The sequence below is a fragment of the Poecilia latipinna genome, unplaced genomic scaffold (genome assembly GCF_001443285.1).
Source record: "Poecilia latipinna isolate Pla-1442-1.1 unplaced genomic scaffold, P_latipinna-1.0 Scaffold272, whole genome shotgun sequence".
Classification (NCBI taxonomy): domain Eukaryota; kingdom Metazoa; phylum Chordata; class Actinopteri; order Cyprinodontiformes; family Poeciliidae; genus Poecilia; species Poecilia latipinna.
The window spans coordinates 379596-406011 of record NW_015112888.1 but is presented as its reverse complement, the minus strand read 5'-3'; the positions used below and the strand labels follow the sequence as shown (position 1 = coordinate 406011).

Genomic DNA, 26416 nt, shown 5'->3' with positions numbered 1-26416 from the left:
AGCCAGTCACATCATGGTATTAAACTTCCTCACCTCTGTGTTCCCCTCCCTCAACTACATTTTCCATCCCTGTTTCTGTCAAAAGCCCATGATCAAATGCAGTCATTGAAATTCATTCAGTTCTACTGTACCCCAGTGACGATTCTTACACTTTCCCGTTCCCGCTTTCCTACGTTTCTCTAGCACCAAGAATCTCTCTTGCACTGTAGTTCATCAGGTGAAATGCTTTTTCTTTTTCTCCGTAAAAAGCAATGATTTTTGGAGTTCTCAATTATTTGAAAATGGCATTGGCAAAAACATAAAACCACAGCAAAAAAATAATTTCACTCTCAGTTAGTGTTTTTGATTGATTTATCTACTTTGTTGAAGTTAATATGTAATGGGGGTCACACTGAAAAGCATTTTCTCTAGTCACTAAGGCAACGTGAAAGCACATAGATACATTTATTGATAGATATAGACACACTGGTCACTCTTTGTCTGATGGTGTTTGCACAGACAAACTCAAACAGAATATAGTAACACAAACTAATAAATTACCCAAACATTCCAACTCTTCTGTTACACTTTTATAAAAGCACATTCGGAAACAACGGTATTCTCGTGTTATCTCAGAAATGGTTCTACAGCACAAAGTCTGCAGAGGCCTGCTAATGGGCCATCATTTGATTCAGCTGTGCCGAATAAGAGTAATAACTAAAACATACAGGTTTTAGTACTGACCCTTGAGGATTGACTTTGGACACCTCTGTTGAAGGCTTGAGATCTCTGTTGAATTCTCAGACTCTGTGGAGTCTATGTAGATAGTGGGAGCAGATCTATGCTGCTGTTTAGGTTCTCTGCACCGATAAGGAGAACATATTTTCATTTTTAATGATGTTTTCTAACTTAGACATAACAAGCTTGGGAAAATAATCAGTGATCCATTTTGAGTAGCCTTTACATTAGTCTTATAGCAGGAGTACATACATGTGGCAACTCTTGTTTTATGCTATTTGCTTTGTACAGAAAGTCTGGGGTCTCAGCTATTGAGAAGCAATTGCTTCTTGGAGGCGCAGACTTTTAAATGTTACCCAATCGCTAATGTTTGGCCTTTGCGTGTTTTTGACACTATGAAACTTACCAGAACTTGCCCGTAAACAACTGTCCTCCACTGTGAATAGGGAAGAAAATCAACTTCGAAAAATATGACAGGACAACATTTTTGAAACACTTTGACAAAATCTTCTGCCTTATATTCCTGCGGTGCTATGCTCAAGAAAGTCTCTTCCCGCTATTGTTTCCGTGTCCTTTGGTTCAAGAGTGGTAATTTGCAGTGGTGTCGTTAGGCAGGCAAGAGGAAGACGTGATCAAAAATACAAAGCTTGCCATCTACCAGAAAAAGAAAGACTGAACTACATCGCTCAGTATTCAGGGTGTTTGGAGATTCCAGTGACATCAATGAGATCTGGTGCACAGGAAAAATCATTGCTTTTTGATCCTGACAGCCCACCGGCTAAGGGAGCTCTTGTTCACACGTGAAAAGACTTCGAACATTTGAAGAAAAAGCTTGGAAGAAAAGCTTTAATATCACACTCCGTGTATCCGGTGATCATTACGGATAAAAACTGAGATTCGCAGCTCTGTGGAATCTGTGCATTGATTCTTCAAGAAGAGATGACTTTGTCTCTAATTACATCGACAAAGCGGTTCCCTTCCATTGCTGAAGACGACGGTACAGGAACCGAAGCTCTGCGAGCCAACCAGCTGGAGGGATTTCTTGTTTCCTCCCATGCTGTGGAAATTTTTTTTTTCAGATTTGTTTCTTACAGCTTTTTTTTTTTTTTTTTGCAATTAAAAAAAAGAAAAGAAAGAACTTAGGCAAGAAGTGGTCCGCCAGTCCATCGTTGGGCAGTCTCCTTTTAGTACCAAATGAAATTAGTTCACATTGACACAGTGCATGGTACACTCTGAACCCTATATGAAATGTTATAATATTTGTAAATATTAATGTGTAAACAATATATGAGTGCAATATCTTACAATTGTTCACCATAATTTATTGCCATTTTGTTCGTGATGTAGCATGGAGGACTTTCAAATTAGAACTCCAGAGCAGAAGTGCACAACTACACATAACATCCATGAATTGAAAAGCTAGATCTGCATAAAAGCCTTCTAAAAATCAAGCTGACATGATCAGCTATGCCATCTGCTGAGATGACTGTCACTGATGATCTCGTCAAACTAAGAAAAGACAAAGTCACATCACAGTCAAAGCAGGAATACACAGTGATAAAGCTCCTAAAAAATGCCATTAAAGATTCTTATTTTAATCTGTAAAACTTTCATTAAGCATGTGCTAGAATGACAAGTCTCCTGTCTAAATCTATTCTAATCTTTCACACAAGGACATGAAAAAGGGTTTTATACCGACACTAATGAAAATAGGACCTAATCTAAAAAGTTCTGATATTTTAAGCAGCCAGGCTTATTCTTTGATAAGGTGCGATAGCTTGTAACCAACTATCTCCAGTGAGCCCTTTTCTTCTGGTCTTAGGAATTAGGTTTTTGATTGGCAAATTAAAAAAAAAAATTTAACTCAAATGTATATCTTAAAACACAACGCAAGTAGAAAATTATTGTGTGAAGTGTCAGTCTGTATGTCTCTCTTCTGAGTACAAATCACATTTGATCAAAAACTACGTATAAAAACTATGGGTAATCCTGTAATAAAGCTTTTTAAGGAGGATTCTATAGCAGTTATGGTTAAATTTAAAGTAACTGGCTACCATTGTGCAGCTAACTGGAATAGGCCGAATAATTAGCATTAAATTTCAGCTACAACAGACAGAATGAAAGGGACCTGGACCAAAATTCTTAATGAAAGAAATAATTGAGGAAGCTTTTCAAAGAGCAAGAGGCGAGTCTTTCCTTTGCATCTGAATGATGTTAGAACATTCAAAGATATTTGGCATCAGTCTGTGACTGAGGGTAAAATAAAACACAATTTGTCAACTGAAGCATAACAGCATTTAAGTGAGTTTACTTTAGTAGTGTCACCTCTTGCTTTGCCTGATGTAATATCTTTCATTTGTGTGAGGCTTTTGAACAGGCTGCCTAGAAGCAATGAAATGCTGTTTCTGCAAAACAAAATTGAAATAACACTTAAATGATTCACTGCCAAATGAAATAGCTGGAACTTGGCTACCTGAAATCTAAGGATTCTTTTTCTTTTTTTCTTTTTTTGAAAAACGCTGCATGACACTAATCAGTGATTGAAGGCAATTGTTCAAAGAAGGGTAAAGCTGCTTAAATGTTGATCAAACATAACTGTAAAGCATGATCTGTGAAGTGCATATATATATCTGCCAACCTCAATCTGTTCCAAGAAAGCGCTACTCTTTATTATCGTTTCTTTTGCTGCCTGTAAGGTTCCTTCTGTGGCACTGAGCTACTGTCTTTAGCTGCCATTACCCAAAACATATGGTACAAAACTTACTTTTTAATCAATAAACATCATATGTTCTTTGATCAGCTCAACCATCCACACCATGTCACTCTGTTTGTGGCCTGTGGAACAAGTTCTTTTTCCAACTTCAATCGGTGTTTCACTATGGGAATCACCTCAGCATGACGCAACTTCGGAAGCTCCAATGACATCACGTCTGTCTGCGACAGATAGGTTGAGCCGTGTCTGTAGCTCCTCTCACCGGTATTAACCTACCTCTCTCAATTCATTCTTCTACAGTGAAGCTCCCTCAGCACGTTTAAGTTAGCTTGACTCTGTTTAACTGCTCTGTGTTCCGTAAATGAAGACATTGCTGAACGCAATCCCAGAACAAGCCTGGGTAGTGCTGGCTAAGTGCTTCGAAAGAAGCACTTAGCCAGCACATTGTACAAGCATCATACAAGCCAAACGTTACACACATGTTTGGAACGGTTACCGCGTAAAGGCGGACTGTTTAACTACTCAGTTTTAATTAACAGAGTAGCTAAAGTTTGTGTCAATTAAGCGGACGCGTAAAGGCAGGCCTGGTGTTTGCATAGCGGTACATTGATAACATAAAAATGTTGCTAAAGTTCAGCTAACGTGTTGCAGCGAGGGGACTTTATCTTCAGATTTATAGTTTTAAGACAAGCTTTTGTAAACTATCAGCATGGCTACAGCTCTCACCCCCACCAAATTGTCGGAACTGCAGATTAAAGAGGCAGTATCCCACCTGTGCCCAGCGTCATGCGATGCCTCTATTTCGGATAAGGATCCGCATGCGATGCGCATGACTTGTATGTGCGCTAAACATGCTCAAGCATCGCTGGCTTGTCGCTGCCAGAAAAAATCCTGAATCCTGTCTAAGAGTGTCTGTAGCTAAGGACCCATGTCTCTCACCACCTCACTTTGTTATCAAAGACCCAGGGTTAGGGTCTTTATCCTAACCCCATCCCATATTGGATTCAGAAAGATCCTGACTGGGACATCATTAACAATGGCAGCATTGAAATGCTGCGGCACAAGTTTAGAAAAAAAATTAAGTTTAGGAAAACAGAATGCTTTTAATTGTACTAAACAGACTATAGATTTTATGTCGTCTATTCACAACATCAGTGAAACACCAACTCACCATGATCTGAGTTTTGACTTTTTGATTTGTGAAATGGACATTTTGTCTCGAGGTCTCTAAGGCCACATACTAAGTGGGGACTTTTAGATGTTTTATTTGGCCTCTGTTAAAAAAACAACAACAAGCCATAAATATTTTTCAATCACCAACTCTCTTGTCCTTGACTGTGCGAATTGTGAGAAGCTGGCTGGTATGTATGCGTATTAAAACGTAGCAGCTGCTTCGGCATAGTATTAATTCTGACAAGTTGTTGACCTCTTGTCCGAGGTTATAGAAGTTCTCCATGACGGCATGAAGACCTCAACCTGCATTAGCCATCCAAGTATTTAAATGACAATTAATACTTAAGCCGTGAGTTGTTGCGAGAACTTGGTCCATGCTTGTGCATTTCACACTAAAGACAAAATACCCGTCCAACCAAAGGCTGACAGGCAGTCTACTTTCAGGTCCCATGAATAACAACTAGCCATGGAAAATGCTGTGTCCCCACTCAAGTAGGTGTCAGGAAGTCAAGTGGGTTTTGTGTTATCTCTTCGTACTTTCAGCTGCCTATTAGCATAGCTATTCAGACGGCACGGCCCATGGCCCACAATGGGAATAGAAAGTGGAAGCCAATCTCTCTCCCTCTTACTTTCCTCTTTATGTCTTTCACTCTTGAGTCCGTCTCTCTTCTCGCTCCCTCACTCCTGACTAATCCGCTAAGTCCCATTGGGGCTGGAAGTCGTTGAGTACTGAAGTGGCTTTTTGTCTTTTCAGCTTTGTGTTGGAAAGTGGGAAGTCCACCTGCTCTGAAGAATTCAAAATTGTAGCACAATTGTCGCAGTGTAGAGCCAGTGAAACATTGACTGAAGAGGGCACACCTATTTTCAGTTCTAACTAGTATTTTGCTAGAATAAGAGAAAAATATAATTTCCTCATTTAGGCCCTGAAATTCCCTTTATCGCATGTTTAAACTCACCTCCACTTAATGTATGACATCACAGATTTTTAATTCACCTTTGATGATGGAAAAAAATGCAGAAAAAAATTAAGGTTTTACCAAACGCTGCTTAATATTTTCTTGATCAGGCAAATTAGATTTTTTATTTTTATTTATGGAAGCGATTAAGCAAATATATATAGCTTTCAATGTAAATGGACTGAACTTATAGTGCTTTTCCAATCATTTTGACCACTCAAAGCACTTTACACTAGAGTCACATTCACCCATTTATACACCGATACACAGATCGGTAGGCAATTTGGGGTTAAGTGCCTTGCACAGGGGCACATCAACATGTGGCAGGCGGAAGCTGGAATCAAACCTACAACCTTCCGATCACAAGATGACTACTCTACCCACAGAGCCACAGTCGTATGTAGATATTTATTTTTTTATTAGTCAGCTGAAATGCAAACCAAGCTGTATATGACATGCAACAAACTTGTCCTCCTTGACAGCAAACTTAATGAAGTGAAATATCTCAAGGAACTTCTGAAGCAGTGTAAATCCAATATCTCCAAAATCAGTGCTAAATCACCATCAATTTAATATACTGTGTAGAATCGTATGTGACTGCATATAGAACGGCACATGCTGACAAAAATGGTATTGCTCGTTTAATGACTGCAGATCTGTAAATCGGTAAGTTTAACCAAATTCTCGTTTCTTATTCACGCTTATTGGTTAAATTTGCATTACAATCACAACACATTTTTTTCTGATATCCTATTCCAAGGCAATGCTGATGAGTCTTGTGCATCTGTGCAGTGTGTTGCACACAGGAAGAAATGCCTTTTTTTCTCCAATTATTCATTGGCTTGGATATTGCAACCTGTTCATTTGCAAGCAAACTGTTCATAACAGTTTGGAGGTAATCAGGCTTCTGCAATGGAGGATTCAGTTTTAGGTATGACCATAGTCAAATAAATGCTCTTTAAAAGGTCAGTGTGCAAGTTACTTTATCATAATTTAAATGTAAAAGTAGTAGATAACTTTTTTTTTTTTTATGTTTGTAAAAAGTATTTTTTCAGGACAGAGTCTTAATTTACCATCCTCTCCATTGATCACGTTCATTAAACTTATAGCTTTAGTTACTCTTCTGTCAGGCATGTTTAACAGGTAGTTTGGTGGCTCTGCGTTTCATTATGTTAGATGTCATTCATTGCGTTCCTCATTATTTTATAAGAAACAGAACCTGTTACACAAGCACAGACAACCAATCAATCCACAAACACAGAGCCATTTTATTTTGGTGATATTGATTTAACCTGTTGTCACAGTAAACGTCCTTCTCATCATAAGCTGTGCTTTTGTTCGTCCTCTGCCTTCAGCATTTTAGGTGCCTAACCAGCCCTCTGCCAACTTCCCGTAGAATATGTTTCACTGTTGCTATACTGTATCGATCCTCCTCCCCCTGCTTTCCTACCTCCTCTGATGGCTTCTCAATAAGTGCATAGATCGGTGATTGATTTTGCCATTGCATGTCTTCTCGCAGTCATTATGATATAATTTGCACGGGCCATAATAGGATCTGATGGCCGTGAGTGTTCACAAATCACTTTCCTATTGAACCACAACTGGATTCACGAGAATACAGATGAGATCTTGTACCAAAGTGTAGCACTCTCAACTCAAATCTGTTCCATCATTGCATGTCGTTTTCACAGTTCAGAATGCTTATTTTGGTAACTTCATATAAAAAAATGAGATATGTTAAGGGAAAAATTAACCTTCTCCATCTGCACCTCATTCCCTATTTTTCTTCTCTGGGCCTCTCATTCTTTCCTCAAAATCCTCTATTTAACATCATTCACTTTCCCTCCCTCTTTTCCTCGCTAGCCAAAGCCATGACTTTTTTGGCGGCTGCTTAAACAGATTAGCTTTTATTAAGAGCTATGCACCACTGATGACTGTTTCATGAGCTAGCACCCTCCTCCTGTGGGGGAAGGAAAACGGGATGAAATTGAGGGGGACAGCTGGATGTGGAGAGACGGGGAACAAACGGGGGTGAAGTATAGAAAGAAATAGAGGTATTGGAGTTTCAGAAAAGATGGCTTATTCTGGGGAAAAAGCCAAGAAAAAATCCAAGGAAGGACATCAGAGAGGTCAAGTAGCAGAGTTATTGGACAAGAGGTACATAGAGGCGATGGAACACCTGACATAAGTAACAAACACAGAAATGGGAAGAGAGTGAGAAATGGAGGTCAGACAAAATGGATTGGTAGATGGGAGGAGTCATATGTCAGTGTAACTGATAGTGGAGATATTACACTGCAGGCAGTAAAATGGAGAAGGATGATGTTAAAAGAAGAGACTAACCAGATAGTGAGGCTAAATATATATAAAAAAGAGACATGTATCAATATCTCATTACATTCAGGGTCCTTCAATGTAATGAGACTTGGAATGCTGTGTAGATTTGGAAATATTAAAAAAGTAAAGATGGCATTAATCAAAAAATGTTACTTTACTATATTGTTTTTGATGTATTGATCGTCAGAAGTGAGCACATGTCATTTTTGATCATATCTAATGAATGAAAACTATAATAAATCTGGAAATGCTGGATTGCTTTCACTTTACCTGAGTGACAGTTTATCAACTTTTTTATGTCTTAGGGAAGTGGGGGCGGGGGGGTCATTTAGCAAACACTTGGATTGATTTGAGTTCAGAAACAATCAACAAATTATATTAGGTGATTCATGAAACCATTTACTGGCATATATTCTAGCAACTCCCAGACTACAAAGCATTAGATTTTCAATTTGATAGACCTGGTGATGCTAAAGCATCCTCATTTAAACACCACCACCCTATTCATTGATAGTGCAATAACCTGAACATTCTCAGTTATTTAGGTTGGTCTAATACAAGAGACTGTAACTCCAGTCCTCGAGTGTCAGAGTCCCAAAGTTTTAGATGTGATCCTGCTTCAATACACCTGAGTGAAATATTGAGGTCATTAGAAGGAATCTGAAGAACTTGACTGCTTACTGCGGAGGTAATTCAGCTTTTTGATTCAGGTGTGCTGAACCAGAAACACCTCTAAAAATTTAGGACATCAGCCCTCTTGATTCCTGGAATTGCAGAGCCCTCTTCTACTGAAATTCAATTGCTGTATAATTACGTAAATGGGCACATTTTGTGCCCCCTCACTGCAATTTTACGGAGTTCATCATTCAAGAGGATTCTCAGGGGTTTTGCAATAGTTATTTTGTTTGTTTATGTTGAGCAGTTGCTTGTTCATTGATTGCATTTGATGTCCTCTGCAGGAGTGCAGTGTGAACCTTTTTAACACAGTTCAAACCGGTTCCTCCATCACAGCTGGTGATGGAGGAAGCTACAAAAGTGGGCAAAACCACAGGATTTGATATTGCTACAAATCCTGTGGTACTGCTCTTCCTTGCATGAGCTCCAACAGTTAAAGAGTGCCAACTTGCTTGACATGAAAGTCTTACTTAAGAACAAAGTGGGGTTGATTTAAGTAGACTTACAAGGACAAACCTAGTCAAATATATATATTTTTAATAGTGTTCTTTAATTTCAATATCTTCATCTGTTGATTTCTTTTTCTAAATCATTATAATCCACACTTAAAGTAAAAAGTATAGGGCTGTCTTGCCTTCACTTCTTTGATGGTGTTCTTAATTATAAATGCTCTGTAGCATACAGATTTTACAATAATGTGTATTATTTGTCTTTGTTTGACCTGGTAGCTTCACATCAGTTTACACAGGATAAGAGTTGTAAAATACCTGAGACTTTACAATGGGATGTTCAGGGTATTTATCCCACCATGACATATGGAATAATAGCCCATTATTCCCTAGACTGGTTCTCATCACATGAGCTTCCAGTCAGAAGGATCACATTAATTTTGTTGAACTCACTCACAGAATTTGTGACACAAAGACATTAAAAAAAAAAAAAAAAAATCTTGGAGTTTAAAGTGACAGCTTGGGATGCGATATGGCATGAGTGACAGTAAAGATACTAACTGAGCGGAATAATTTTCTGTACACTTTTATTATGAGTGTCCTTTGCTTTTCAACATTTGCTGGTTCTACAGCCAACTAAATGCTACGACTGAAGACAAAGTTAAACAAGGTAAACGGCCAACATGAATTTTGGCTGTGAAGATTTGGAACAGTTTCAGGCGTCTTCAAAAATCTATCTTTGATCAAATACTTGTTCAATCCCAAAGGTGCTATAATTGGTCAATTGCTACATTCTCTGTCAAAACTTTGTAGCAAATTCTCAGTTCTTTGTTCACTACAGCACACAAACTCATAAGCACGATAAATTGTACTAAGCGAACATTTCGTTTCAATTCCCCTGTTTTATTGATCCTGGAAAGTAATTAGTAAGAGTCATTATAAACAGAGAATGATCTGCGTAGGCAGTTAGATAGTTCAAAGCTATGAAGTTAGCGCACCGTCATATTTAAAAGTAATTTTTAATCCTTTCCCTTGGTACCACATTTTTAATAACCATTAAAATGACTCCATGCTTTCTCAATTTGTTTTTACTCAATACCATTTATTATTCTGGTGCAACAAAAACAAAAAAAACAAAAAAACAAAACAAAAAAAAGAAGAGCACAAGGTCACATTTCATCAATTGCTGTTAGGTGCCAAAGCATATTTCTTCCTTAAAAGACCTTGACATTTTTGTTATAGAGCATTTTTCCCTTCCCCTTGTGAAATATGCTTCTCAATTCATCTGTGTGCAGGTGCACAGCAGCCATACAAAGTGTGTGTGTGAGTGTTTGCGCCTGTGAACCTGACTGATACCTTTTGTGCACGAGGGTGATGTACAATCTGGTAAATTGAAGCAGCATATGGAGTGGGCTATCGATGGATCAATACATTGATATACAGTGTTGGTTATGAGCTCTGTCAGGAGTATGTCATTGTTTTATGGACTGAATTTGAAGTATTTTCAGCCCATCCTCAATATATATCTTCCCTCTGGATGCAATTAACATTTACTGACATTCTAATGAACACTTTTGTATATTCCACTGTGATTTCATAATCAGTGAGGCTTACTGCAAACAATAATAAGATTCCCCAACAGTTAAAGAGTCCCTTAACTGACTAAGCCCTAAAATGTCAGGTATATGATTTGACAATTGGCTGGTAAACACTGTAATTATCTCAAAAGATTTGAAAAAGGGGGGGCGGGGGGAGTTTTTTCTGGATTACTGCTATTGCAAACATCATGTTACATTAACCGGTGGCAGTAAGTGAACACGGTAATACCTGTGAGGTAATAAGAGGCAAAACATTAAGTGCAAGAAGAAAAGACAAACTTAACAGAGCAAGTGCCGTAATGTGCAATGGCGGTGTTTTAATTATCTCAGCACAGAGGGGATTGGACACAGATTAGAATCAGACTGTAACCATTGGCGACAGTAAATCAGAAAAAGGCACTGGTCATTGATGTGACAAGGCTCCTGCCAGAAGGGCCAATGCAGCCAGATTTACCCCTCACACTGACAACTGTAAAAGGTATCTCACATATTGTTATAATGAGGTCCAGGCTAGCAGTCCTTTATGCCCTTCACATGGTGTTTGGAGAGGACGGAAGAACAAACCCACATTAGCATTAGGAAAATTATAAATAGTGACCTACTGGAAATATTAACCCAGATGCAGGTTCTGAAAGTCACACATAGTTCCATGGTGTCTAATGGTTGGCCATGGTCATGTAATGGTTTGGATTTATTATGGTAGAGGTGTTTTGTGAAGCAGCTGGAAGTTTCTTTATAAATTAACAAGGGAAACTAATGCTAGAAAAGTTTATTTTTCTATATCACAGACAAACTTCAAAACATGCGTCAAAGACAAAGCAAATACAATACTGTGCTACTTCAAATTAGGATTTTCTAGCCTAGTCCTTACAACAACTTGCTCCAATGTTTTAGAGATTTCCCTGCTTTGACACATTTGTTTCAGATAATTTAGGAAAATTACCCAATGTCAGCTATGCACGATTTCTACAAAGCTGACGTCATGCAGAAATCATGACACAAGTGATTCAGTAAATATATTTCATTACATTCAAACTCTAAAGAAACAATATGATTAATTGCCATAACTACGCATATGATACACAACTTTACATTACGATGTCACCAGGTGACACTGAACCTGTCCAAGCGCGAAACAGATGCTTACAACAAAGCATATCTGTGTCAACCTTCTTGAGCTGAACAGAAACAAAACTGAGGTTATCTTTGGACCTAAAGAGGAACAATTAAGAGTCAGCACAAAACTTCAGCTATTACAGGTACACATTACTGATGAGGTCTAAAATCTGGGTGTAGTGATGGACTCAGTCTGAACCTCCAGAGACATCTAAAGAAAATTATAAAGTCAGTCTTCTATCACCTGAAGAGAAGATTTCTAGGACTAACAGTGCCTGCCAAAAAAATTGCATCAGAGATCTGCAGTTGATCCAGAATGCTACTGATTGTGTTCTTACTAAATCTTGGTAAATAGAAACACATTACCGCAGTGGCTCTCTGTAGCTCAGACAATTATGCACCACAAATCTGGAACAAACTTACAAAAAAGTGGAAAGATGTTGAAACACAGTCTTAAAGCAAGTCTAAAATCCAACTTGTGTAGAGTTGCCTTTGATAACACTAACTTAATGTATTTGACTTATATTTGATAACTATTGTTGATGAAATATATTGTTTGTTGCTTGTTTGATATTTGGGTATTGTGTTATATTGTAAAACATAAAGGACACTGAACTGCCTTGTTGCTAAAATGTGCTACACAAATAAAGTTGACTTTTTGAAACTTAAGCTTGTAATCCAACTGTAATTAAACATCAGTTTGTCAAAGTCCTGATAGACTCATGAGTGCCACAAAACTTTTACTTCATGTTCTAATCTAAAACTTTTTTAGAACATTAATCTATTCAAACAAGTACATTACCAGTAGCAAATATTCTGTCAAACTAATGAATTTGCTTGAAAATGCATGTCCGTTGCAGACTGCTGGGCTTTGGAATTGCACAGTATGTACAGCCAAACCGCTTACAGCCAGTTTTAAATATTATTGAAGTCAACTGCTGGCAGCCTCGGCGGTATGTTAATGAGCCATGAACAAAAAAACTTGTCTTGCTGAAGAAATGTCAGAGAACCTTACAGGCAGTGTACAAATACTGTAAATACACTGTCATTTTAGATTAGGAGAAGCTAACAAAACATAACGGCCTGGCTGTAGCCCAAACATTCTGAGCACCTGTTGTGAAAGAAAGCCTTGTTCCTTTCGACTCCTGCCTTGCTGTTGAGCTAGATTTGTTTGAAATACTGTGTTCACATTACTTTCACTTTCAGCTTAAATAAACTGACTTAATAGTGTTTGCTCAAGGTCCAACTCATGTACCTACACACAAAAAGGACTGTGTGTTTGTGTGTGATAATGCTATATTTGTACGCTCAAGCAGCATTGATTATAATTATTTACATCAATTTAAATCTGCAGAGAAGTTTCTACGAACAAAATGATACAGGCATTCTACTGGTAAGATAAACTGAATAATTTTGGAGGAAAATCTAACCCGTATGAACAAGTAAGTATTCTTTGCGACAATCCAAAGGAAGGTTGGAACCTTTTCACAGCTAATTTCCCACTGAAAAGGTTTGTGGTGGCTTATAGGTTGTGTTTCATTTAATACGGAAAGACATGAGGATTTTTTTTATATAAATGGAAAAGAAAAACATTATCCAAGTAGCTTGGACACATCACAGACACACTCACTTGGATGACCGAGGCATGGATGATCAGAATCCTGGTTGTGTCCAAACAGCATATTATACTTTTTTATTCCCCTTGGGATTCACAACTGCCTTTATTCCTCTGACATCAACGAGCCTTAGTGTGCTGTGCAGAGACTGCCCTAGAAAAACCCCTGGAGGCACCTCCGTGAGTTCACAGTGAGCCCTTGACCCATTCCTTCAGTAGACCTCAAGAGGCTGTAGGTATTGCACCTTTCTTCACTTATCAGCCTCCTCCTCATTTCAGTCTTGCCAGAGGACTGAATTCCAAAAGCAATGCTTGCTTAGACAAATTTGATTTTAAAACTAAGTCCAGAATGTTGTGACAATGTGCTCAGGCAACATCAGCTGTCTTCCCAGATACACATTCTGCTCACAGGCTGCCTCAACAGTCCTAGTGTGGCTACTGCCATGGAGTTCAAGTTGGCATTGGGGCTTCTCTCCTTTCTGGACCTCTGTGCAGGTGGCATTTGCCAATGCCTTCAAGGCTGGTATCATGCATACTTGTCCTCTCACAGGACTTTGGTGGAGTAGTTTAACATATTCTCCACACAACTTCTTGTCTAAGGTTTCCGGATGCTCGAGTTTCTGTAAGCCCCTGGTTGAGTAAGTTGGAAAGGCATAGCAAAACATCATACGCAGACAGGAATCTAATCCATCTAGTTTATCTTCAGTGCCAGTGACTGGCCCCAGTTTGTCCAAACTCCCTGCTGATGCATGACCACAAACCTTCTGAAGCACTTATTCACCACCTCTAAACCCTCTCTACTTGAATTAGATGCATTGTCTTTCTGCCAAAGTGTGACACTCTAACTTTCCCTGAATCTCTGTAAGGTAGTAACACTCTGGCTCTGGTGGCCTTAAACTATTTTATTAACAGAGATGGATGGATTTCTTAAAGATGTAATTGGTTACAGTTATGTTAATCCATTTAAATGTATTGGTAATGTAATTACTTAAACAAAGGGATGCAACCAATCACATTTGGTTATATTTGAATTATCTTTTAACACATTTGTATCGGTGTATAGGTGGCTGATACTGTAAAGTTCAAGTTGCTATGTGATGAATACAGATGGGATTTAACACTCATTGAAGGGAGTTATATCTACTGAATATGGTCCCTTCAAAATGCCAGTCAAAAGAGAAACCCATTTTCATCATTTTGTATTTTTGACTGTAAGTAAGGCCTGGTCACACATGGCCGGATATCTGATAAACTGTTTTTTATGCAATTTAGCCTTTCATCCACATGCAACCTACATTTAAAAGTACCAAAAATGATTAATAATGAAAACTCCGGCCAAAGTGAAGATTTGCACACTCTTTTTTTTTTGTTTTGCTTTTGTGTGTGGATGATGGAAACCAGAGATTTAGAGATAAATGCATGACAGTCTGCAACAAATAATGTGGTGCTGACGTCACTGCCCGGAATTACTGTTTGTACAAATAAGTGCCTCTCTGATTTGTACTGATTCACAGAGGTGCTGGATTTGTATGTTTGCTCAGGCACTTTTTACTTGTTTTTTAATTAGCCAAACTTTCTCCAATATGTTAAGATTCAAAGGAGAAGGAGCACTTGGAGGTCAGCTGTTTTACAATCGAGGCACAATGCCATTCAACTCCCATATGCATGCATATACTTGCTTAACATAATTCCCAGTCAACAATGTCTTGTGTTTCATTAACTTTATATTATAACATGGAATTTAAATGCAGTTCAACCTCTTTGCCCACACAAATGAATCTCATGGTACCATGTTTAAGTCCTAACAGGAAGTTGTGGTTATTTTGAGGGATTGTGATGGGCTGACATAGGTTTTAGCTTTGCCTTACACTGCCCCCTATGGGTTTGGCATGTTTAAAACAGCATTCAGTGGTGTAAATCAACGGGTTTGTGTGGATGAACATTTTTCTTAAACCATTCACGTGTGGGCAAGATTACATTATAGAAATTAATATCTCGTATAGAACACCCGGCTAACTGTGGACTAGGCCTAAATTAATAACTTTATATGTCATACTCTCCATTTTATTAAAATGGTTTCTGCCAAGTGGTTCTATAGGTGTTACCCATCTCTTCCGTCTTAAAATATGAATTTTTTGCAGGCTCTAGTTGCCTTTATTGTAAAATAAATGGCCAGGAAATGGGGACAAGAGAGAGGGTGAATCTTGCAGCAAGTGGTTCGAAACTGGTAATCAAACCCAGGATGCTGAGGACTACAGCCTCCCCACATGGTGTGCATGCTCCACCAATTGAGCCACCAGCGGATAACCAATAGGGAAAAAGATATGAAGGAACAGTAATAAATGTCTTCAAATGAAGTAAAAATGTGACAAGATCTATAATTAATCTCGCAAGCCATACCAGTTCTTCCTGAATAGCTTTTGAAGCTTGCAAATAAGTTTTTCTTTTAACTGTTATTAAGCGGGAGAGATGAAGCAGAGGAAACCGATCAGGTAGCGGAGCTACAATAATGACTTGGAAGGCAGAAAGGGACAACATATTAGAGCTGCATATTAGAGAGTATAAGACCCTCTCCCTGTCGCCCTGGCATCACCACCACCCACCACTCTCAAGTGGTTAAATCTCAACAATATGAAGCATGTACGGGGAGAATTCCCCATTCAATTTTAAGAAGTGAATTTCAGGCTCTGATGAACACAATTCTAAGAGTAACTATAATTTAACCACATAATTTTCTCAGTTACAAGTGTTGTGACCTCAGATTTTATAAAGGCATTTGGGGGAGATGATGATGAGGTAACTTGAGGCAGTAAGAAATATTTCTGTGAATCTGAATAGCTTCATAAATGAGATATTTTTAGACACCACAAAAAATATATATATATATATATATATATATATATATATATATATATATATTTTTTCCCTAACCAGCCATCCTTAGCTATTATTACAAATACGTAAATTCACTCAGGCGTCAATGCGTAAGCTTGAGTAAAGCTTCTGAATACTTTATCTGCCACCACATCTGAGGCAGACTCTGGGTCAATTGGTTTAGTCTACGCTGAAGTCAATTTAGATGTTTCAGGCCTCGCAATAAACCAGCGGAGAACTGAGCCCTCTAACTCTGAGTCCCACAGCAGATAATCAAATACAAGGTCAGCAGGGTGTATTCATACTTGACACTATAAGTACTTGTCAATAGCCCTTCATTTGTACATAACATAGATTTGCTACTAACTGCTACTTTCAGGTCGCATATTTCACTTGACAGGTTAAGATAGCACGTCTTCCACCTCCCTTGCTTCATTATTGCATCATGTTTCTCTGTGTTAAGTGTCTGTTTTATGTTGGAAACATTGCTCTTTCTTTCCTCTGGCCCTCCTGTTCTCATCTCTGGTTTGCACAAAGGGACAGTTTTGCTCTCACAGTAGCGGGTAGACTTTGATGTGGGCTGACAATGTGACTTATGCCTCTGCTAAATTTAATCATATTAGCTAGTTAACCATGCTGCCACCATGTGACCCACTGACAAAAACCAAGCTCCCTTTGCACTCTCTTCAGTGCATGTACCCCCACCCCCTTCTGTTTCTAAGATAATCTAGCCTTGGGATTGAGGGGGCGCAGCAAGCAGAATGCTCTTGGGAGATCCAGTTAATGCTAATATGTGTAAATATTAGAGTTTTTTTATGAGACACAGAGGACCGGAGTTATTAAAAGACAGATTGTATCTGCAGGTTTTTAAAAATACGTAGCTCGCCTATATCGCCTAATATTCTTTCAAAAATATTTCTTCTTATCGTGCTTTAAACCGTTTTCATGTTCTGAACAATGGAGTGTTTTACTACTATAGTTCTTGTTTTTCTTCCAGTAATCAATGCAAAAATGGAAAAACAAACAAACAGCAGACATTAAAAGGCTTATTGTTAGCATTCATCTGTGAATCTGACAAAATTGGAAATGCACTGAATACATGTAAATACCAGTTCTTTCTGCATGGTCCCAGATCCACCAATTACCATGGTTCATTTTTCATGTGTCAAGTAATCCCAACCTTTTAAAAAGTTGTGTTTTCAAAATCCTCTTCTCCCCCCAAATTTCTCTCACATGGAGCCTATTTCATGTAGGAGCGACCACAGCTTTTTCTTGGACTATTTTTACAATAATGTAACACAGGGCTGCTTTTCCCCTTTATGTCACTGCGCACACTAGCTAAAAGAAAGCCAATATACATTTCCGCCGGCAGACAAATGTGTCAGGATGTCTATAAAGCACTGGACTGCAGGCTGGCTATTTACGTTTAAAGCCAACTAGCATTATCTGATTACAGTGTTAATCAGAAAGGTAAAAGTTACAACTGTATGTGCAATAAGCACTTACAAGTAGTATTGAGTTGAAGTTGTTGTTCATAATATTGCTTAACTCTATAATTTCATCCATAATTTTGTTTAAGATCAAAATAACAGTCGATAAATGATGTATGTTACATTATTATTGCTTAAATAATCTGTATGGTACATTATTATAGTAACAGTGAAAATACTCATTGCTTTTCCTCTGCAATATATTGTTTTAATCTTTTTTTTCCCCCAAACATCTTCAAATTGTGGCATCTTTCCTCGGGGTTATCATGCTGTGAGAATCTCATTCTGACAGTCTCAAGTAGAAACAGAACATATGCCAAAAGAACAAGAACTTCCCCATCTCTCACATTAGTTTTTTTGTCTTACAGCAAATGGTTAAGACTTACCCGTTTAAGAGTGTTTTTATTTATTTTTTTTTATTTTTTTTATGTGGTGTTTTTATTTGCCATTTTTAGTCTTTCTATAATTTTCATTTCTCTAGTGGTCTAAACTGCAAAGAGATGATGGTAAAGAAAATGGCATAGATTGCTGTTAAGCTTCAAGTTGTAACTAGAGGGACTGCAAAGATGATTAAGTTTTATAAATGTGATGTCAAGTAAAGAAGAAGAATAAAACATTCCTTTTGACTAAATTCTGTCACTAAAACTTAATGTTTTTGAGATAAGGCTTTTTCTAAAGAGCTTTTTTTTTTTCTTTTCTAATTATTTTCTTGTCATTGCTGGATTGACCGTCCATACATAATTAATGCATCCGAGTGCTTGATCCACCGCTGCTTCTGAGGAACATCATGTGTCAGTGGGTCCATTCTTCTCCAAAGGCAATATAGAATTTAATCCACCACAATCACTTTAAGACTTTTTGGGATTTTGCAAAGGCAGCTGCTCGATACGTTTAAATAAGCAATAAATATTTTTGCTAGCCATCTCTTTCCTACCTATATGTCGCATGCTTGTCAAGCCAATTATTACTCACCATAGCAGCTTGACAGAAAACTCGCTGAACTCAGACTTCAGTGATAAACAGTAATTGATAAAGTATAATATGGAAAAATTCCACTCATGTAAATGAGTATAAATCACTATATAAATGAATAGAAACCGATTATAGATCAGACTGAAGACATTATATAGATGCTTTGGCATAAGGAATTAAATTTGCAGCTAAGTTTATTTCAATTTTCATTGTTTTTAGTTTTAGTTTTTAATTGTGTTAAGCCTTTGTTGGCCCTAACAATGGGAGGGACAAACATGACTGAACTATAAGCAAAGCATAAAAGAAACTAGCAAAAACTACAAATCCCAGAATACAAAGTATTAACCCATTTTCATGCCCACCCAGAATCTCAGTGATGTCACAGAGCAGGGGGCCTCAAATCTAGGCCTCGAGTGCCGGTGTCCTGAAACTTTTAGTTTTGCCCCTGGTTCAACATGTCTCAAATGGCTGAGTTACCTCCTCAGTCCAGTCAAGTTTGTCATAGTCTTGATAATGACCTGATTATTTTTGACCCAGGTGTGTTGAAACAGAGACATCTAAAACCTTCAAAATACCGGCCCTTGAGGCTTAGATATGAGGATCGCCATCAGAGAGCAGCAAAACTCGGCAAGCAACAGAGTTGTTTCTCATTGCTTGCAACTCTCCATTGAGAAGGACATGCACATGAATGACTTTAAGGCCAAGTAAAAGACTGCATTTTGGAAGAAACATTGGATTCACACCATTGTACGATCTTGTGTACCCAATGTACTGTACTCAGGCGAAAATAAGACTAGAAATTTGAGTTTTAGCATAAAATAATCTGATTAAAAGCTTTTCTAGGAACAGATGGGTTATGACTAATTATGTTGAACAATTTTTTTGCCACTACCTGAAGAAGACTGCATTGAAACCACAGCTCCACACACCTGATGCCGTCAGCAGAGCAAGCAGACACTTGCCCAGACTCTAGACCAGTGGTTCTTAACCTTTTTTGAGGTACCGAACCCCCCAGTTTCATATGCGCATTCAGAAAATACTTTGCGGTATTCTGATTTAGTAATGTAATTATATTAGCTGTGTTACCACCCCCACGCCACTAGAGGCAGTAGCAACCCCGAAAAGATGCGACTAAGGAGCAGATTTAGACTATAGAATTTAGTAAAAACGGTGAGTTTTGCTGAAGTAATTAAAGAGACAAGTTCAAATCCATGCTGAGAGTGGAACTCCTTCAATCACTGCTCCTCCGCAGCACTGATTGGCTAAGCAATGTAACGTGATCCTCTGCAGCAAGTGATGGCAAAGCGGGGCGTCATCACGACTTTAGACAAGTGTGTCTTTACCTCCGCGGCAGAGGCTCCGCCGAACCCCTGAGACCGACTCACCGAATCCCTGGGGTTCGATCGAACCCAGGTTAAGAACCACTGCTCTAGACCAAGAGAACTCACCACGTCTTCTTTGCTCATCAGTCCTGCAGAACTCACAGACCCATCAGATGAGCTCCTCTGCTCACTATAACTGGTCATAATGACTGCTGTGTCTGGGAAGAGGAAAATGGTGACGAATAAATGAACAATTTTCAAATTGTTTATTTCGTTGTATTTTGCTTTGTTTGTGTTGCTGAAGTGTTTTGTAGCTAAAAGGGCACAGAAGGTGATGTTTTGTAAGACTGATTGCAACGTGAGCTTATTCCATCCTATCTGGATCTTCTTTCTTGCTTCTCACCAACCTGCTTTACATGCATGTTTCATTCCTATAATGCGCTAAATTGTGTCGCCGTAATTCCGATGCAAATGCTACACCTCAGAGCTCTGCTAATTCAAAGATGGTTGCTGCCATTAGTTATGATGCGTTTATTGCGCAACAAGTTCTTCTGAAGTGGTGGTCAACCATATGATCATTTACACTTTAATATTTATATTAACGGTACTTACACTGACACTGACATTTTGTATTACCAAAGTAAAAAAAAACAAACAAAAAAAAAACTGCAAAATATTTGCAGTAATTTTTCACAATCAATAATAATAATACCAAGCCTGTTTTAGGTGGATTAGAAGAGAACCAGCCTCTTCACTTGTGGTTAATCCCACTGAACTCGCCCACATTTCTTGTATAGGTCGTCTTTGTTACAAAAGTAATCACCTTATTTATTTTTGTACTGTAACTGAGTGGCCAACTAGTTCATCCCATATAGTCTAATTGAAATGACCTTTTTCCCTTGAAAACAGTTTGTTTGTTCTGTCGTTACAGCCACAGGGACAGGCTTCGAGGAAGGGTGGTACGATTATTCGTCCATATGGAAGTTTTGAGTGTGATTACAAAGGCTTTATTATGTTAGAAAAGATCTAAAATGTGTGTGCCCTTTAAACTGATGAGGATGGTTTGTTAGGCTGTGCACTGAGAACATTTGATCACCATGCATTTTATCAGTATAAGTAGGTATGATCTTTGGAAGAGAGACAAACAAGTCTTAGGGAGTTGCAACTGATAGCACAGAGTAATTTGGCACAGAGTGTCCCTGCCTAAAAGTCCACGAGGGAGAGAAAAGACCTGCATGAAAGGTTGACACCGCTGTTATGAGCGTGTGTGCCTAGCACTTTGTGTGTATATGTCAGAGTAAATGTAGGAGAAAGGATGAGAGTGGTCTTGATTACAGCTGATAGGTTTATTTGAGGAAGGTCAGGAAGATTTGGGAGAAGACCAAGACACCAGTAGCTGATGGGGATGATAGAAGAGTTAGGGCACTGTTAAAACACGCATTTCTGTGTGACAAAAGCAAATGGACCTGAGCACAAAAAAAAAAAAAAAAAATCTGTTTTATCCGAATCACAATTGCAAATTATGAAAAAGTAACTAAAACAAAGTGAAGACAGTGTTTCAGCATCAATTCTCTTCTGCACTGGTGTTCTCCTTTCACGGGTCTTTGAGACTGAACATACCCACAAGTGTCGAGTTGTCACAAAGAGTCTGTTTGACAGCAGCGTAAGCCCCCCACGGCTCATCAGAAGTGCCAATCCAGAGATGCTGCATGCCATGGCAGTGAATGATAGATCTGAAGGTCAAAAAATAGACAAATGAATGACAGTTTAGTGGAGAGATATGCAGATTTAAGAATTATAATTGGGTGTCAGCCACTGTTGGTTACAAATAAAAAAATCCTTTCAGGATGTAATTGGCAGATATCTTATTATTCACTTTTTTTTTCCCTTTTTCTTTTCTTTTTTTTTGCCGTTTCTTGTCAGAAAATTATACTGCATCTTATGTCTTTGCAGTCAAAAAGCACCCTGAGCAACTCCCGACGTGTGGTTCTCTTGTGTCCCTGCTTCTCCTCACCAGCTCCTGAGTGGAAGAATCTCTTCATCCTCATCATATTATTATCCCTCCATAGCCTGATGAACAAGCACCGATGACAGTGTGTATTTGATTATTGCCGCTGTTGCCCTCCAGGCACTCTGTGTTTGATTACACCTGCCTTGGAGGTTGCTCTTTTTCTGATTACACTGGCTGTTATTTCCTCCTTGTAATCACACCCATGAATAAAGCTCTTGTGTTTTTTTTTTTGTTTGTTTTTTTGGCTGGGATTTGAAATGAGGGCCTTATCTATGTGTAAACCTCTCTGTTTTTGGTGTTTTGTTCAGTGGGTAAAAGGTGATTACTGATAGCTCCGAGGCTTGTTTGGGTATGATTGCTTTTGCCTGGCAGGCTAGCGTTTAGAATAATTTGTGCCCTCAACAACCAGTGTTTATTTTTGTCAACATTCCAATTACATCAGACCAATCAGTGTGGTCACAGCCCAGTCTTCTCATCCCCACATATCAGCTGTGTCAACATCCTCTGTCATCTCGGGTTGTCACAGCGATTGTAACTCTATCACTCAATCTTTTTATTTGCTAATTGCATTTGCATCCAACTTCAGGAAACAACAAACACGGCCCTTGTCCCCACTTCATTTTTTTGCAACAGATATATTCAGTGAATATTGTCCAAATCCCATAATCCGTATGACAAATTGGGTAAAAAGTCCATGAACCATGTATTTTGAGGGACTCTGTCACCATGGTGGGATAATCATCAACTTTAGAACAGCACCTCAAAGCCAATTCATTTTTTGTCATTCTTTCTAGTAAGTAATAAAGTGCTTTCTTCTCTGATTGAAAGAGACAAATCTTATTTGATTTTTTTTTTTTTGACAGGAATAAATGAGGAGACCCCCCACATTTGGTCTAACTCAAGAAAGCTAAAATTACACGAAGGCATGTTACATCGAGTGCGTGTCCCAAAAGCATAATTTCTCATATTTTTGAAAGGATATTTGCCTCGTTTAGACCTAAACATTTAGTTTGGTGTAGATTATTAAAGCTTTTGATTGTTGCAGTTTCATTGCTTGAAAAGGTTTTAGAGCTGTAAACATTTTGTGCATGAAATATTGTGCCGACTTTCATTTAAGATTTAAGTTGACTTGCAGTTATATAGATTACAACCTTTATGTAGAAAGTGACTTACGCCAATTTCAAGCCCTGTTTGTGTAGATGCGATGTTTATAAATGAGAACCCAGGTTTAACTGCCTAACCAAGTTCACCTTTAGGATGGTAAAGTCTCCAAAAGTAATAAAAGATGGTCCCATAAATGTCATGATGGGACCATCATTCCATTACATCATGACTTGCTGCTAGATTTTTTTTTAAGATGATCCATCAAATGAAAATATTGGATTCATTAAAAGTACTCCCACTTCCCAATATGAACTTATTGATTTTCAAATTATAGCGCTGTTCAGAGAAAGAAGCAAAAGGTTGAATTTGGGGATTAAGAAGGCTTGACATAATCCTGCCAAAGCAGGGATAAGGCCAAAACACAGGTTAACCGTTAAAAAGCAGGGATGAGAAGGCTAGGAAAAAATGCTGCAAACACAGAGAGAAAGCAAATAAAATATAGCATCTCTTAACATAAGAAGCAATAGATTAGTGTAGAACAACAGAGAAAATGCTAGGTATTGTTTTAATCCTGTCTGTGGGAGTCCTCTAATCCCTTGTTGTGAGCATCACAGAAACACGTTGGTGTTTTTGTCTTTTGTTCCATGAGGGTAATCCCTGGCCTGCCTGCCCTCCAGTCTGGGGTGGTATGTCTATGCAACAGTAATGCAGCCTAAAGACATAACACAGTCAATAGGACACATACCAAGCCAGTCTTTATAAAGCTAAGTATTACTAATGGCACCATATACATTTTATTTTTATCTGAGTTTCTTGCCCAGCAGTCATTGGGCAAGAACTGGGGTGCAACACACACACACACACACACACACACACACACACACTGAACAAACAATCATGCACATATACACTCATACCTAAGGACTATTTAGAGAGATCATTTAACCTAACAGTTATATTTTTGGACTGTAGGAGGTAATGGAAGAACTCACGTATGCAGAATATGGAACAAACGCCAAGCAAGTACCCTGACTGGAAATTGAATCCAGCACCTTCTTGCTGCAAGCTAACGGTGATGCCAACTGTTTTACTGTGCAGCCTGTAAAACCACTTAGCAAAAATAACAAAAAAAAGTAACAGTGGATGTTTGATTTGTTTTGTCTTTTATTCTATTGGTTGGGTTCAAAGTTTCCAGGACAAGGCTTACTTTAGAAATGCAGTTCTTACAGAAAAGCATGTAGTGGGAAGAGCTTCTCAGGGCTCAATTTCATTTTGAGTGAAAGCCCAGTCACCCAGATGCCGTTAACATATTTCCTCAAGGTAGATGACCCAGGTAGAAACGGGGACAAAGCGCTAAAGAGCAGATTTTCCTCTTCACTCACCCACTATAAGTATTTGTGAATGTTGGTCAAATGACCCCTTCATCATTTCACACCTTGGCAGTTTTAGTTGCTTTGTGTCACCTTTCTTGACCATGCATCAGTTTTAATGATCTCCCCACAGCCTCCTGTAAGGAAATCTAGTGACATGAGGTCAATAAATAATAGATATTAGCAGTTCATTCAGACCTAGTTTGATCTGATATCTGTCATATTTTATAAAAGTCACCCGAATCAGTGATTGGTATCACCAGTAATGGAAATGGGTGAAAAGGAAAATATTTCAAAAATTGTATGCAGTTAATGTGTGTGTTGTCCGCCTGCGGCCATAAAGTACTAAATATAGATGAATATCTAAAATATTACTTTGTTATCTTTTGAAAAATCTATATTTTCAAGTCTAACATGGACATTTGGGCTCAATTTGGGCTTTGCTTTTGGAATGAGTTAGTTTCATTGGCTCAGATTTTCTAATTCACACAAAGTGCTCAGGAGGATTACATCGACAGAAAACTCATCCCAAAATGTATCTGAACTAAAATAAAGGAATATTATACGCTAATGTTTTAAGGTATAGCTCTGGCTTCTTTTGTTCATCCATCCATCCATCCATTTTCTTTACAGTCTTGTCCCTCAGTGGGGTTGGGAGGGTTGCTGGTGCCCATCTCCAGCTTACGTTCTGGGCGAGAGGTGGGGTACACCCTGGACAGGTCGCCAGTCTGTCGCAGTGGCTTCTTTTGTCTCAACTAAAAAAAAAAAGAAAAAAAAAACTCAGAAAATGATATCAAACAATCAAAGATCTCACAGGTAAAGGTTTTTTTTTTTTTTTTTTGCAATTTTTTTTTTCCTATCCAACTAATTTACCATATTAAAACCAAGTCTGAAAGTGTTAAATTAATTTGTCACAAAGTTGTATATCGAAAGAAAGCGATGCAAGTCTTCTTTTGATCTTCAAAAGAAGATGCAAGTCTTCTTTTGATAAAAAGACTTGCATCGCTTAACCAGGGTTTTCAAACCGGAAAAGATGAACTGCTCCAAGCCCGGCACGACCTTGAAAAAGCAGAAGAAATTGAATGGATGAGGAGTTTGTTGCGATTTCAAAATATATATTTTTTTATTTGTACAAAATAACAGCTTGGTTTTATCTGCAACAATAATCAGCACTTTCGGTACATTCTGCAGGTATTATCCTCAGAGTATTTTACAAAGTACACCACCAAATGCTAAATTAGTTTCCTATTGGGTGAAGGGAAAACACTAAGAAAATACCAATATGCCACCTCAGTGTCAGATGTTTATGCCACGGCACAACTGAGTAGAAAGTGCATCTATTTTACCTCCCCTGAAACGCAGTGTGTTGCCTGGTGGCTTAAAGTGATGATGTCAGTGGGCCATAGTGGTTTATGAGATTAAGTCCCAAGAGGAAGTCATAGGCTTTTTAAACCTTGGACAAACAGCCTCTTAATTTAATTGAGGGTGCAACTGGGCACAAAAGTAATGATTGCCTTGATCATAAAAGGCAAAGAGGCATTGTGTACCTCAGTGTTGTTAATAGCAACAGCAAGAGCCAGAATGGTTATGAGTAGATCCAATCAAACTGTGAGTTAAGAGTGGGCAATGACACTCACTAAAGATAGCGCACTTTTTTTTTTTTTTGCATTTTTAAAATCATGAATGGTTATGTTTAAAAGTTAGACGAATCAATATTTAAGACACTTGTCACAGGAAAACATCAAAGAACTCTCCTGACAGCTATTTGTGGCTTCTTCTCTGTGCCTCAGCATGAAAGAACAGTGGTTCTAGTATAAAGTGCAACCTTCCAACATGGAATCAGTCTATAGTGACATGGACACCCACACACTTTACAGATCTGTCTATAAACTCCCCAAGCAGCTCAAATCAATTGAAGCCTTAA

General features: G+C 38.3%; 1 long non-coding RNA gene across 1 annotated transcript in view; it reads right to left on the bottom strand.

The window, feature by feature from the left end:
* Window positions 1-20126: 20126 nt before the first annotated feature.
* LOC106948100 (uncharacterized) overlaps window positions 20127-26416 on the bottom strand; it is a 63517-nt gene continuing 57227 nt past the window's right edge. Inside the window, exons 2-3 of the long non-coding RNA XR_001425108.1 lie at window positions 21628-21740; window positions 20127-20225 (exon numbers count right to left, since the gene is read on the bottom strand). This is a non-coding gene — a long non-coding RNA (uncharacterized LOC106948100). The remainder of the gene's footprint in view (window positions 20226-21627; window positions 21741-26416) is intronic.